This window comes from Aegilops tauschii, chromosome 3, assembly GCF_002575655.3.
Source record: "Aegilops tauschii subsp. strangulata cultivar AL8/78 chromosome 3, Aet v6.0, whole genome shotgun sequence".
NCBI classification, from domain to species: Eukaryota; Viridiplantae; Streptophyta; class Magnoliopsida; order Poales; family Poaceae; genus Aegilops; species Aegilops tauschii.
Genome location: NC_053037.3, coordinates 616,745,767 through 616,761,631, shown reverse-complemented (window position 1 = coordinate 616,761,631; position 15,865 = coordinate 616,745,767). Strand labels below are relative to the sequence as shown.

At 48.8% G+C, this 15,865-nt stretch overlaps 1 long non-coding RNA gene and 1 pseudogene across 3 annotated transcripts; one reads left to right on the top strand and one right to left on the bottom strand.

The window, feature by feature from the left end:
- Nucleotides 1-1,459: 1,459 nt before the first annotated feature.
- Nucleotides 1,460-4,909, bottom strand: LOC120976282 (uncharacterized). Of its 3 annotated transcripts, none has more exons than XR_005771526.2 (6): nt 4,582-4,909; nt 3,459-3,689; nt 3,232-3,366; nt 3,061-3,137; nt 1,962-2,965; nt 1,460-1,871 (listed from the first exon to the last, which is right to left on the bottom strand). It is a non-coding gene; the product is annotated as an uncharacterized lncRNA (long non-coding RNA). The 3 variants fall into 3 exon arrangements; XR_006671495.1 differs by lacking the exon at nt 1,460-1,871 and having other exon boundaries at nt 1,903-2,500; nt 2,712-2,965; XR_005771525.2 differs by lacking the exon at nt 1,460-1,871 and having other exon boundaries at nt 1,903-2,965.
- Nucleotides 4,910-14,465: 9,556 nt separating this feature from the next.
- LOC120976131 (myricetin 3-O-rhamnoside 1,2-glucosyltransferase UGT709G2-like) lies at nt 14,466-15,865 on the top strand (annotated as a pseudogene).

Below are 15,865 nucleotides of genomic sequence, written 5' to 3'. Positions count from 1 at the left end.
TCGTGCTTTGAAGCTCCGTTGAGCCATGGACCACACGGGCCGCGGCCTCGTCTATGACCCCGACTCGCTGGCCGTCCGCGCGCTGACCAGGTTGCCCAAGCGCAAGTACATTCATGTCTCCCTCACCGTCGACGACACCCTCTACGTGTTCAACTGGATCCCTAAGTTCTACAAGAAGTGGTGCTGTGAGGCCCTCACCTGTCGCCAGTCCCCCGACGACTACAAAGACTGGTCATGGCGCGCTCTGCCCCTGCATCCCTTTGTGCATGAGCCCAGCAGCCACGGCACCCCCAGCCAAATCGACTCCAACGCGTTGGTCGGCGATGCTGGCGGTGAAAAGACTCAGCATATCCAACAGAAGAACTGAGGTCTGATTGCTTTTCTTTTCTACATCTAAGGGTCTAGGTGTTAATTGTTTGCTAAGTCAAGAAGTGATCATATATTTTCCGAAAAAAAACACCACAAATGTGGTGGCTTTTGCAAATAATTAGGGACCATATATTTTGCTGCAAAGCTAGTCGCAAATGTGGTGGTTTTCTGCAATTACCTCATGGGTTGTGCAAAAGGTCGCAAGTTCGATCCCCATTCCATGCTGCTCTTTTCCCCTCCTCTCAGGGGTATTTGGGCACAATGTACAACATTAAGGGGCCGGCCCATAGCTGCATGCGAGATGGGAGAGCGAGAGGGACGTGCTGAAAATGACAGCGAACCATTTTTTGGGATCAGGTTGATTCTCTAAAAGTTGAGGGGATTTTCTGCAAAATGTCATGACGGACCAAGAATATCAATTCTCCTTACTAATAGGTATAGATACGAATATTCGATTCTGAGCCCGAGCTCAGCTGATCTCGAAATCATGCTCGTCCAGTAGCATATGGATCCGTGCCAGTTGTTGTATTCCCGTCTGCATAGCAGATGTATCGATGGAAAAATAGGTAGCGCGTGGGCGCATTAACTGCACCGATGGACGGTAAGGTCAGAGGCGGAACAGCAAAAGCATGCACGGCTCAGCGATTCGCGTGCGCCAGGCTGAGCCGTCTCCGTGTGTCAGCCGCTTCAACGGCTACCTGACCTGCCCGTCTCGGAAATCAATCAGACCTGCTCCGCTGAATCATCCTCCCTGAGTCTTTTGTTCACTCCATTAAGATGTAATGAGTCGCCCCACTTAATCGTTTGTGGCCGTTCTCGGCGCTATTCGTGTACCCTCATACTACATTAACTATCCCTTTTATGTGGAACCACAATTATCTACAAGTAGTATTTATCTGGGGAGTTAAGCTTTACTCAAAAAAATCGTATCCTGGATATCTACATGTCTCAATTTTCTGCCCCATCTACGGTCAGCAATACACTGAGGAATTTCACGGCGATCCCCCTTAACCACTCAATGCATCTTACGTGCAAGCACACGTCTGAGAGGGAGTCTTATCGAAGTTTTTTCACCAAGCACTCACGTCAGTTGCTGCAATCAAATAGCCCAAATCTCTGTACATTTAGAAATTCAGTCAGGCATTTTTTTGCCATAAACACAGCCGTGCAAGCCTTTCACGTTTAGTAAGAGCACAAATCGCAATATTTATGACATTGCGAATTCAGATAGGGGGTAATCTGTCCATAAAACTTTGCTCGCACGTCCGTAGTTTTAATTAGTCTGCTTAGGTCTCTTAAGTAAAAACTTAACGCAGGCCCATAGCCTATTCACCTACAAACGGGTGTGGGGCATCAACGTAAACGGGCAATTCCACGGAAAAGCACACGCACAGCCAACGATTTCGTTGTGCAGGAAATACAGGATATCTCCCTTGTTCCCCTTCATGATCACGACCTCGTATGCAATTTTCTTTCTTATTTAGGTGCTCAAGCTGTGCCTGCTGAAAAACACACGAGAAACAAATGATCCAGTCACCAACTCAGTTATATATTCATACTTTTCAGACAACCACAAGTTTGCCATATCTTACTTGGGTAAGCATCGAACGAAGGTAAAGACCAGTGAACTCCAGAATGAAGATGGGACAAGATTGTAGCACACAATGGATGTGATCTATGCCCAGCCACAGAAACAATGAGCCATGTCATACTAAGATGCAGACTGGCGGAGATTGCCGTCTCCTCCGATGGAATCCCACACTCTTCAAGGCGGAGCAACCAGGGGCCATCCATGGCAAGCTGTGGCATATCCTTTTCGCCGCATGCGCAACCAGCCTATGGAACGCCAGAAACGCGCAGGTCTTCAGGAATGAACTCTGGCGGTCGCGGCGGATCTTCCATGAGGCGGCTGAGTTGCTCACGTTGTGGACCGCGCGCGCATGCGATGCCGACTCCAGGGCCACCATGCGGGCAGGGCATATCTTCTTACTTCAGGATAGACACATGCCGGCTCCCCTCTTCTTCTTCTTTCTCTTTCCCTCTTTTCCCTTTTTCTTTCCCTTCCTACTCCTCTTTTCATGTTAAGGTCTGGTGATGGCCTGCTGCATCCCCCGCGCAGCGTTAACATCACCTTCATGTAAATAACCTCGGTCATCCGGGCACTGCCCGTTTTGAATGCATAAGGTAGAAGGTACCCTACCTTTTTATTCAAAAAAAAAAAAACTCCAGAATGTAGTGCATGACATACACACCGCTATCCTGTACTAGCATGGTGTCCGGATATTAGTGTCAAGGCAGGCATTTTCTTTTTCCTTTTTCATGATCCACAGAGATGAACTCACCTCATGCATGGTTCGTGCTGCGCCACCAGGGGGTACACAAATGTCCAGCCAGTCGTCTCGACCAACCCTGCACCGAACATGACATTGGACAGGTGGCAGAATCTAAACCGGAACTTCCTCGCTAATGCCTCGTGCTTCCTCTTCATCTCATCTGTCGGACCTGTCTCGGTTGGGTCAAGCACCATCACAACCTTCTTCTCGGTATCGAGAATGTATAATGACCAGCGGTCCACGAAAAGCACTGGGAACATCAACTGGATTTTAATTCAAAGAAAAAACAAGTTAGAATTCAATCACAATGCAGCATACGATTAAGTAGGTCTTCAGTTACCCCATCCGACACGCTTACCTTCTTCAGCCAATCAATTTTGTACGCTATCAATTAAAGTTCATCCCAGTCCACTTCATTGTCTGCCCTGCAAAGCTCTTCCAGAAAGCACATCCAAACAACCCACGGTTAGCATCTCCAGCAAGTGAAAAAATAATTCACAGCAAAAATGCCAACTAGCAAGGCATGTACCACAAAGCACGGATCCCTCCACCTCGCGAGCCACACGCGGTACATCCTCTTCTCATTTGCATTCAGCATGTGCTGCATGCATCTCCGGACATTTAACGTCACCTCACCACCAGGAGTCAGCTCAGCCTTCAGGTCCTGACTAGACGCTACCGCAAGTATTAGATGGAAGTGCTGGAACCATCTCCTGGAAATGAAGTGTTATTTTTGCGACGGTCAGAGAAACCCACCGATGAAGGGTGCATTACGCCTCGGGGTTGACCCTGTCAGCTGACTGTGTGGAACGAGTTGGAGATACCTCCCGTCTCCGCCGCAAGCCCTACCGTGGCTTCGCCTGGCATCCAGACTCAGTATTCGAGTCTGCTGGCACGGATCTGTTGGTCTCGTCTGACGGTAACAACACCAGAAGTATTGGATCTGGTTGTCGATGGCTGTTGGTGAACTCCTCCAGGAGTGGGAACCTAAAACACACACACACACAGCCATGGGTGACGGACAATCTTAAAATTTCTTTTGCCAGTGCCATTGCCATCTTAACTTCAGGTATGCTACAATTCCATATGCATAAATTCAGAACATTCCATGTGCTACAATTCAGTAGAAATGTTGTCTGAACATTCCATATCATAACTTGGCCACTGTAAAGAAAAGCATCCATATATAGCTGACCAACGGATATCATTTAGTAGACATGAAAAAAGGCAAAGAATCTTGTCTTGATATAGAAATCTAATTAGAGGTGAAATTAGAGGTGAATTGGCAGATGTGATATGGAAAAGATTGCCTTCTTTCGTGAACGGAAGTATGATTTCTCCACGGCCAATTTGATCTTCGATGTACATTTTACCCTCTGCATTTATCATTTATTCCCCAGTGTAATTTTAATAGGGACATGCTTAGGATTAATATGGCCACTAATTACTAGAGAAAACATCAAGATGTAACCTATTGTATCCCTGACTTTTATGCAGAAAGCACAAGAAAATAGTAGTGGCTTCTCTACTGTTGGTGAGCCCGGATAAGTGCTTATGCACTAATTTGCCTCCTAATAACAGATAAATTATCCAATAACGTTGTATGGCAACTAAGAAACTTGTGCTAATCTAATACAGATACTGACAAAGAAACAAGTATGATTGATGTCCACATGTCATGTTACACAAAACTATCCAAATCTACCTGTACGATTTTGGAGTGAACCAACAGCAGCTACTGCCAACTCACATACTGTATACTTGCATGTTCCAACAATTACAGATCAACATGATAGAAATCTTGAGAATTTCACAACAAGCATCAACACTCAGGATCATGAATCCATTGAAAAGAAGATGAGGGAACTGGATTAGTTACCCGTGGTGTCTGGTGGAGGCTGTCGGGCTAGAGATCTCGTGCAGAATGAAGGGGACATGGACTTGTTAGTGCCCGAGAACGAGATGCCGCCGACCAGTACAGGAGAAAGACGACACCGGCGAGCAGCTGTCCAGTAGAGGGGAGCAAGGCAGTGAGGAGCGCCGGCGAGACTGAGATCTAGAGAGCAGCGGTGGCGTCGGGGTCGACGTCGATGGGGCGGTGGCAACGGCGTGAGCGGCGATGCAGCCCAGCGGCCATGGACGGACGGAGGAACCCTAGAGTGTTCGGATTTGGCTGCTCCAAGCTGTCCGCGAACTCCTCCCTGATTGGGAACCTTGAAAACCACAGCAGAGTAAGCAGCGGCGGCGGGGAATCGGGGAATCCATCGAAGCATGAAAATCCAGAGGCGAGCGCTACGGCAGAGAAACTCACCGGCGAACTGCATCCGCCGCGGCCGCCATTACCGCGAGGTACCTCCCCACCAGCAATCGACGACCTCATTGCTCGTCAAACCGGCCGTCCCGAACCCTCGACATGTCTCCCAGGCGGACCCCACAAACAGACGTGCACTCCAGGGACGGCTCAGTTTGGCCCCTGACGAACTGGACTACCATCGTACAAGTTCTGAGCCACGGCTCAGACGCCGGCAATCACGGAGCGACGCCAACAGCTACGCAACTGGCCCACCCGTGCGCACTGTGCCATACAGTATATAGCCTGTATCCTCTTTTTTCCACGGTCCAGCTCTGTTGCATCTGACACACTTTTTACCATCCCAATGCAACAACCAAAGGCTCAGATTTCAGGAGCAGATGAGCCCGAGCACCAAATTGACCTGTCCGTATAGATATAGATACATTGTGTATTCTAGAAAGAAAGAAAAACTTTCTCCTCATCACCGCCGGATCCATTAAAATTTTGAATCCGTGGTTAGGTTATGCGAGGAGACGCTGATGACCACCATCTGGAGATTTGATTATCGTCCGAAGAAGAGGACGAGGAGAAGAGAATGACATCATGAAAACAAGTAAACAACTGCTATCCCAGTAATGCAGAGTGTCTAACGGGGCGACCTATTAGACACCCTGACATGATGAAAACGACCACCAACCTCGTCAACAGGGACAAAGAGATTGACATTAGACACTCCCGCCTGAAGCAGAGTGTTTAATGTGCCGGCCCAGTAATTCTATGCTAGTTGCTAGTTAGTTTTCTTTGGTCGTTCATTTCTTTTTCCTTTTTCTTTTATACTTTTGTTGATATTTTGAAATATAGAATATATATATATATATATATATATATATTGAAAATTAATTGAACTAGATTTCTAAAATTCCTTTACTTGAAATTTTAAAAAGTTCATAGTGCATTAAAACTGTTCATGTAATATAAAAGCTTATACGGGCAAATTTTGAAAAGTGTTTGTGCCATTATAAAAATTCCTTGATTTTTAAAATACTGACACGTTTAAAATATGTTCATGGCATTATGGTAAAAAATTTAAAAATATTCGTATTATTTAAAAATTTGCCAGGGACATCTAAAAAATGTATCACGTGTTTAAAAATATGTTTAATGACATTAAAAAAATTTCATGAAATGTAAAAATGGTCACGCATTAAAAAATTGGTTCATAACATAATAAAAAATGTTTGTGCCACTTAAAATATGTTTTATAAACAGTTAAGAAATGTTCGCATGTTTTACAAAAAATGGTCATGAAATTAAAAAAAAGGTTCAACGATTGTTTAAAATTATTTACTTTGTATTATAAAAATTCCATTGTGCATTTTATAATTTTTAACTTGTATTTCACATTATCTGAAAATATTTAGCATGTATACAATAATTGTTCAAAGTGTATTGAAAAAAGTCGTCTTTCAAAATTGAACAAAACAAAAGAAAAGATAAAAAAAAGAAGAACAAATAAAAAATTAAATGCCAAAAATTAATAATAAACTTGACAAAAACCAATGGAAGAACACAAAGAAAAATGGGGAAACAACACAGAAGCTTCCAAAACCGATCCATAATGGTCCTAAAACCACTACCACTGAACCCACGGAACACGTGTTATTGGACCGGCCTACCGTCTCGCAAAGAGTGAGATATAGCTCTCACACACATGCTTTGAAAACGGTTGAGCACCGATACATGGCAGTCCAACATGTTTAAAAAACGGGCGAGCCCGTGTAGGCCTCCAAGGAGGGTGGTGAAGATTGATGTCGTAGTTTGAACGGCAAACAGTGAATTTGAATGCTGATAGGACCTGAATCCGATGCAAAAAGTAAGTACTGCATTATCCGATGGTACTATGTACTGAGCATGGGTTTAGCTGGAGGCTGCAAGAAGAGCGCGCTTGGCGTCGCACGCAGGTAGGAAGCCAGTGAAGAGATCGATGAAACGATGTCTGGCGGCTGCGGGCACAAGTTCTCGGTGGTGGAGAACCTCATGCCAGAAGCCAAGGTCGTCCATGAGACGTACGCTCTCGGTGGTGGCGGATGAGGTGCACGAAAAGCACAAGAGAGAGCTCGACAAGCTCATCGTCTCGATGGTGGGTCACGCGGTGCAGTTGAGGGTCGCGCATTCGGTGCCCACGACTGTTGATGTCATCGCCCCTACTCCAACAGGCGAGATAGGACAGAGTAGGCGGATGGTGGAGATCGCGGGCAGCAACCGTGGGTGATTTGAATTCAAGTGATGGGCCAAGTTGTGCGCTTGGGCCGTGGGCCGTGTAGAGTGTAGTGGGGTGCATGTGTGTGGAGCAATATATAAACTCGAGTCCCTGTAGCTATATGTCATCGCTTTCCCCTCTCGCTAGGGTTCTTTTTCCTCTAGACGGCGCCTTGCACCGCTGTGGAGATCGCGATCCCCTGACCTCTCCGTCTAGGTGCTGGTAGCCGGGGTCTCGTACCCACGGGCTCTCCCTACCCGGGGAGGCAAGTTAGGGTTCTCCCGCCCGCGGAACCGTCTCTTCTTCGGGCAAGAGATCTGATGGACACCTTCGGTTCGGCGTCTGGATCTGTTCCAGTGATGAGCGACATGGAGGCGATGATGGCAGAACTTGGACTCAAAGAGGACGACCTCCTGGATGTGGTCGTAGATGAGGCCGATCTCCCAGAGGATGGGGCGAGGTGGTTGGCAATTTGTAGGGTTCACGTAACAAAACCCTATAGCACCTACTGGTTTTACAGGAATATGCGTGTGGCATGGGATTTGACTCAAGAGGTCAAGTTTCGACAACTGGACGACAACCTGTATACTGTGCAATTCTCTTGTCTTGGGGATTGGGAAAGAGTGATGGAGGAAGGTCCATGGACGTTCAAGGGCAAAGCTGTGATCATTGAACCTTATGACGGGTTGACAAGACCATTCTCCATTGAGCTGAACAAGATTGAGATGTGGATTCAGATCCACGATCTTCCCGAGCTTTTGTTCCACCTGATCAAGTCCCTTGCTGCTACAGTAGGGGAGTTCATATATGCAGAGCCTAAATCTCCTGATTTTGAGGGTAATTTCTATCGGGTAAGGATTAAAGTAGATGTCACAAAACCTCTCCGGAATGCTGTTTCTCTGGTGATAAAAAAGAAGAGAGAGATTTTCCGTGTCAAGTATGAAAGGCTACCTGACTGGTGTGCCGTTTGCGTGTTTCTGGGTCACCTCTTCAAGGAGTGTGGCAATGGTGTACATCCTCCATCAGCGCTGGTTTTCAAAAACCTGCGGGCAGACTGGTTCAAGGGCGCGGGACGCGGCCCAGGTGGTGGGAGAGGAGCAGGAGCTGGTAGAGGAAGAGGACGCGGGGGGCGCAGAACCGGCAGTGGCTCATCACAATTTGATAACTCCAACTGGTCTGACCATGATATAGAACAAGAGGCGGGCGAACATGACTCTGCAATGCTGGATGCTGAAAACAATAGGAAGAGGGGCGTACAGGTGATTGATCAAGCTGGGTCACCATCTGCGGCTTTGTCTACACCCAGGGGCGGGACTAACCTTCTGGCTCTCCCCCCTCCATCTGCCCCCGTGAGTCCATCTTCAAAACAAGACCCCAAGAGGAACAAGCCGACTCCGACGATTGAAAAGGGGAAGAACGGTCCAGTAAACAAACCCTCTGATGCGCATTTGGCGGGCTCCCATGGGGCGGTCGCGCCTAGCACAATGAGTCTCCTCTGTTGGAACTGTCGCGGTGCAGGCAAACCCGCGACAGTTCGAGAGCTTCGCGACATGGCGAGGCAGTTTGCCCCCTCTATTTTATGCATCCTTGAAACACAGATAGAGGGATCACGGGTTGAGAGCTTAGCGGGTAATTTAGGTTTTAATAAAAGTTATGCTGTTAGTAGTAGGGGAAGAAGTGGTGGTCTTGGTATTTTTGGAATGATGAAATAAAGGTTGAAATTATTGGCTACTTTGAGTATCATATTGATGTTGTGATTAATGATCTGTGCGGTGTACAGAGTAGAATCACTTTTGTGTACGGAGAAGCTCAAGTACCGGAAAGGTATAAAACATGGGACATGCTGAGAAGTATTGCTAGCACAAGCACCCTGCCCTGGGCAGTCATCGGTGATTTTAATTAAGTTCTCCACGCCCATGAACATGATGGCGTCACCAATCGCAGCCAGGCCCGGATGGATGCATTCCGAGATGCAATTGATACTTGTGGATTAATGGATATTGGTTTCAAGGGTAATAGCTGGACTTTTGAGAAGAAAGTAGGGGGGGGGGGGGGGGGGGGACTTTTACTAGAGTTCGCCTTGATAGATGCATAGCTAATGCAGACTGGTGCACAGCGTTTCCTGAGGCAGTACTTCACAACGAGACAGCAGCGTCCTCGGATCATGCACCGTTGCGCCTCCAACTCAAGGACGTGCATGCATGCAAAAAGGGGCCAGATCTTTTAAGTATGACACCATGTGGGAGCGGCACCCTGACTTGATGGCTTTTGTTGATAATGGTTGGAAGGAACAGGCTGCTAGCACGGTTGAGAACCTACACGGAAAGCTGCAAAAGATGTCTGCCGATTTAACAAACTGGGGCAGGGAACATTTTGGGAATGTTCGTCTGGAGATTCGACAGCTAAAAGCCCAGCTCCAATCACTGCGCACGGAACCGGGGAGATTAGCGCCAAGCCATGCAGAGATTAAAATAACTGATCGGCTGGTAGAGTTGTTCCACCGAGAGGAACTATTGTCGAGACAAAGGGCGAGAATTGTGTGGTTAGCACACGGAGATAAAAACACGTATTTTTTCCACATTAGGGCTAGCCAGAGGAGAAGGAAAAATCAGCTCAAAGCTCTGCAATTGCCTGATGGAACCATGACCGAAGATATAGCAGTACTGGAGGAAATGACTAATTCTTTCTACACCAACCTGTAAACATCTGAAGGAGTCCAGGATATGGAAGCGGTCCTAAACACAGTGCCACGCAAGGTATCTCCAGCTATGAATGAAATTCTGAATGCACCGTACAACAAAGAGGAAGTGAAAGCTGCCCTATTTCAAATGTTTCCCATCAAGGCCCTGGGCCGAGACGGTTTTCCCGCTCACTTTTTTCAGCGTCATTGGGAAGTGTGCGGGGAGGAAGTGACGAAGGTAGTTCTAAGAATTGTTGATGGAACCGAGTCGACTGAATGTATTAACAGCACAATCTTGGTGCTAATTCCGAAGGTAAAAAACCCGACACTTCTAACCCAGTTCCGCCCCATAAGCCTCTGCAATGTACTTTATAAAATTGCTTCCAAGGTTATATCCAACCGCTTGAAGTTAATTCTGCCTGATATTATCTGTGCGGAGCAGTCAGCGTTTGTGCCAGGAAGGCTTATAACTGACAACATCATTGCTGCTTATGAGTGTCTCCATTTTATGAAGAGAAATAAGGCAAAGAAAAATCGACATTGTGTGTTGAAGTTAGACATGATGAAGGCATATGACCGTGTGGAATGGGCTTATCTTCAGGCAATAATGGTAAAGTTGGGCTTCTCTGATAAGTGGGTAAGCATAGTCATGAACATGGTAACATCAGTCAAATTTTCTGTGTTGTTCAATGGCAAGAAATTACAGGAATTTACACCATCTCGTGGAATCAGACAAGGGGACCCGATCTCTCCTTACCTATTCATGATAGCAGCAGAGGGCCTTTCGTGCCTCCTTAAATCCAGAGTTTAGTCATCCAATCTCAATGGTTTGCAAGTGGCTCCTTCAGCGCCACAAGTGAATCATCTGTTATTTGCTGATGACAGCCTGCTGTTTTTCAAGGCAAATGGGGAGGGAGCAAACGAGGTGCGCCAAGTTTTGGATATTTGCTGTTAGGCCACAGGGCAGAGGATCAATTATGGTAAATCATCGATATACTTTAGTTAGGGAGTTCCTGAGAACGTAAGAGATGAAATAAAAGGTTTGCTTCAAGTCCCAAATGAGACTCTTAATGAGAAATACTTGGGTATGCCATCTGGCATAGGGTCCTCGAAGAATGGTGCATTTAAATATCTCAAAGACCGATTGTGGAGTAAGATACAGGGGTGGATAGAGAAAACCATGTCCATGGCGGGTAAGGAGGTTCTGGTGAAAGCGGTAGCACAAGCTATCCCAGTCTATTCCATGTCATGTTTTAAGCTCCCTAGAGGGCTCTGCGAGCACCTGAATATGCTAATAAGGAAATTTTGGTGGGGAAGCAGAGATGGGAAGCGGAAGCCTAACTGGGTTTCCTGGACAGTGATGACCCAGCCCAAGGGCATGGGAGGCCTCGGTTTTAAAGATTTCGAGCTTTTCAACCTCTCGCTCCTCGCTAGACAAGTGTGGCGGATCCTGCAGAACCCTGATTCTCTCAGCTCAAGGATTCTGGAAAGTGTTTACTATCCAAACAGTTCGATATTACAGGCAGAGTTGGGGAGAAAACCTAGCCAAATATGGAGGGCTTTAGTGGAAGGGCGAGACGTCTTGAAACAAGGACTGATTAAAAGAATTGGTAACGGGCAGGACACAAAAATATGGGAGGAAAACTGGATCCCGAGAGATGAAATGATGAGGCCATATGGGTCTACATGTAGCGACCCCCCCCCCCCCCCCCCTATTAGTGTCAGAATTAATAGACTCCACGAATGCCACATGGAATGTACAGCGGCTGTAGGAGGTATTTCTACTCATCGACATTCCTGCCATACTCAACATACCTATTTGCACAAAAGGTGTCGCTGATTTCTGGTCTTGGAATTTTGAAAACAACGGAATTTTTAGTGTTAGGTCAGCCTACAGAATGCTCATACAAACTAAGCACCGTAGAGCGGCCTGGTTAGAAAACACAACAGGTTCTTCAACGGCCGACCGCGATGCTGGATCTTGGAAACCATTGTGGAATACTTGTGTGCCTGCCAAGGTACGGATGTTCCTCTGGCGTTTGTCGAAGCACTCCCTGCCAACAAATGACGTCAGGGCTCACAGGAACATGGCGGACTCGAATACGTGCGGGTTGTGCGGAGCTGCAGATTCCTGGCGCCATTCCTTGTTGGAATGCTCGATGTCAAGGTGCATTTGGGCTCTGGTAGATGGAGAACTTGCGGATCATCTCAGAGAAACTACTGAACCGAGTGCAAAGAACTGGCTGTTCACGATGATCAACACACTCTCGCATGAAGCTTTTGTCAAGCTATCGGTGACCCTATGGGCAATCTGAGCTTCTAGGAGGAAGGCCATCCATGAAGGGATTTTTCAAAGTCCTCAAGGCACACACTTGTTCATTGGAAGGTTTTTATCTGACCTTGAAATAGTTAAAGACGGGAAGCAACCAACTACGAATAGGACATATCAGCCAGCAGCAGGGAGGCAGGTTCGTCCGAAGGCTCTGCCGGAGGGTTTCGCAAAAATCCATGTTGATGCGGGAGTTTCCAATTCAAACCGACGGGAACAGCAGCGGCAGTAGCCAGGGATGGTCATGGTAATTACCTGGGGAGCTCTTCCCTCGTCACTATAGGTCTACATGACCCAGCTGCTCTGGAGGCAGTCGCATGCCGAGAGGGGATCGCTTTGGCTGAAGATTTGAACCTTCACAGTTTTGTTATTGCATGTGACTCTAAACAGGTAATTAATGATATCACAAACAGCAGTAAAGGCCATTATGGAGCAATCATTTCAGAGACCAAGGATAGAGCGCTAAACCTGAACTGCAAATTCAGTTTTGAAGGGAGAAGGGCAAATGTTGAAGCCCATAGCTTGCTAGATTTTCACTTTGGCTGCTACAACCCCATAATCAAGCTTGTATCCCACCAGCTGTGGACTATGATGAATAAAGTGTAGTGATACCCATAAAAAAAAAGCTATCTGTCATCAAAAAAGAAAAGAAAAGAAACAATTATCCCCTTCCCTTGACATCTTCTTCCTTCTCCTGCCCTGATCTTCTTCCCCAAGTCGCCACCTACCGCAGTCCCAAATCCTAGGGTTTGCCCCAAGGCAAGGACACGACAGTTGGTATCAGATTGTCTTGTTGATATATTGTTCCCCGCTTCCTCGAGATCGGACACTAACATCGACCTATCGGTTGCGTGGCTGCTTCAGTAGCCGCCTGCAAATTCAAGATCAATGTTGGTCTCGTTCAGAGAGGGTGACAACAACTCCGTTCAAGCCAAATGCGCAGACTAGGCATTTGGTGGAGGTCATGGCGACGTTCGAGGTGTGCGTGCTACAAGAGTTGGCAGCCCTCAAGGGGATCGGCAAGCAGGTGTCGCACATCGACAAGATCCGTGCGCGGCTCGACGGGGAGTTTTCCGAGCAAGTACAATGTCTGGATCAAGTTCAAGCCAAGGGGGATCTCTCGGTCACTTCCATCGGAGAAATCCATTAGGAGCAAGTTCATGTGGCGCGCGTGATCAAGGAATCCCACAGCACTCAGGACGCGGATCTGGACCGGCTGGCGCAACCAGGGTGTTTTGCAGCGTCCCCAACCGTTGCGCAGGTAGCGTCTACTGTTCAGGCACCTCCGCCGCTTCGTCGACCGTTTGAGGTCAGGGAGGGTGCCGCAACAAAAATGCTACATCGACGGGCTCATTACGGGGTATTCACGGACCTTCCAACCAACTAATACTTTGCCCCCCCCCCCCCCCCCCTATTATCAGAAGGGTGGGGCCGTCCCTCCTCCTTTTGTCCAATCACAGGTTGACACTTCAAATTTACCCCGTAAAAGGCCCGTAACACTCCGTTGATGTAGCATTGCTCGTGCCGCAATCCCCGCGCGTCCTCCTGACGAGCAGAGCTCCAAGCGGTCGTGGATGACAAAGATAAAGTTTCCTCGCTTCGATGGTGACGGGTCCGCATGTGGCTGGACAAATGCTAGGTCTACTTCCAGCTCTATCGGATCCCGAACGACTTCAAGCTCATGTCCGCCTCTCTGCATCTGCAAGGTATCGCTGCTGATTTGTACCAAGCATGTAAGCATAAAGACGCGTGCGCCGATTGTCCAAGGTTCAGAACAGCAATACTGCAAGAATTCGATGTGAATGTGCGCCGTAACTGTTTGAGGGAATTACTGTTATTAAAACAAGACGATTCAATACAGCAATATCGCACCATGTTCAATCAGCTCGTCTATCAAGTCTGCTTGTATGATGCAGACATCGGTGAAACAATGTTGGTGACTCAGTTTGTGTCGGGCCTGAAAGAGGAAATTCGAGCGGCTGTTGAAATTCAGTTACCCCAGCCTATGGTACTAGCGGCTGAATATGCTCTTGTGCAGGAGGTTGTGTTGGAGCGTCAGAAGATGCAGACCTATGGCGAGCAAAGGAGAATTATACTCGCCCTCTGTTTGCCACAGGAGATCTGTGGCGAGCAAAGCAACTCAAGGAGTTCAGACGTGCAAACGGCCTATGCTACAGCTGTGGAGAAAAGTACAGCCAGTGTCATGTTTGTGCAAACAAACCACCCTTGCAGTTCAAAGCCCCGGAAGCTCAAGAAATTGAAGAAAAACTCTTCAGATGAGATCCTGAAGGGACACATCAACGCCACGCTCCATTTAGCCACCGCCCTTGTCGATGCCGGCGTCCAGGTCACTTTCCTCCACATCAAGCACAACCTCCGCTGTCTTGCTCAGACGCCTCCGCCGCCGTGCCTACGCTTGCTTTCCATCCCTGACAGCCTCCCCGACGACCACCCTCGCAGGTCGCAGCTTCTTAGAGCTTCTGGAGTCCACGCGGACGACCAGCAGTGCCGCATATTGTGCCCTGCTCTTGTCCGCCGACGCGCAGGCGACATGCATGCGCTGTTGCCGATGGCACCGTGCCGTTCGCCATGGACGTCGCCAAGGAGCTCGGCATCCCGACGCTCGCCTTTGCGACGCACAGCGCCTGCAGCTACGTACCTGGCGCTCCTGTGTCCATGCCCAAGCTCGGCTAGAGCCCCTTCCCTGCGGACGACCCGGTGTGCGGCGTTCCGGGGATGGAGGGCTTCCTCCGGCGCCGAGATCTTCCTCGGGGACTGCTGCGCTCGCTGAACAAGGCGACAGAGACCCCTGGGTGCTCAAGCTCGCCGAGGTCACCGCTCGCTCCAGCAAGGCATGTGCGCTCATACTCAACACCGCCGCGTCCACGGAGCAGCCAGCGCTCGCCCACATTGCGTCGCGCACAAGCAACATGTTTGCCATAGGCCCGCTGCACGCCAGGTCAAGGTTCGCCGCAAGCCCAAGCCTGTGGAGAGAGGACGACGGGTGCATGGCGTGGCTGGACAGCCACGAGGACTGGTCCGTCGTGTACGTGAGCCTGGGGAGCCGCGCGATGATCACACACGAGCAGTTCACCGAGTTCCTCTCCGGCCTGGTGCTACTGGGTACGCCTTCCTCTTGGCGCTCTGGCCGGACATGGTCCAGATGACGAGCTCCGCGCTCCTCCGAGAAGCTGTCGGGGCCGGCGGTGGAGGGTGGCAAGGCACGAGCCGTCGAGTGGGCTCCTCAGCGGGACGTGCTGTGGCACCGAGCGGTGGGCTGCTTCCTGACACATGCCGGATGGAACTCGACGCTGGAGTGCGCCATGGAAGGCGTGCCAATGGTGTGCTGGCCCTTTTCTGACCAGCAGATCAACAGCCGCTTCGTGGGCGTCGTGTGGAGGACGGGGCTGGACGTGAAGGACGTCTGCGACAGAGGCGTCGTTGAGAGGACGACGAGGGAGGCCATGGAGTTCGACGAGATCAGAGGGGTGGCCCAAGCTATGGTGCAGCAGTTGAGGCTGGCGCGGAGGTGGGGTCGTCGTCATCCGAGTTGGAGCGGCTCGTCCGCTTCATCAGGGAGCTCAGCATCAGGTCCTGTTGA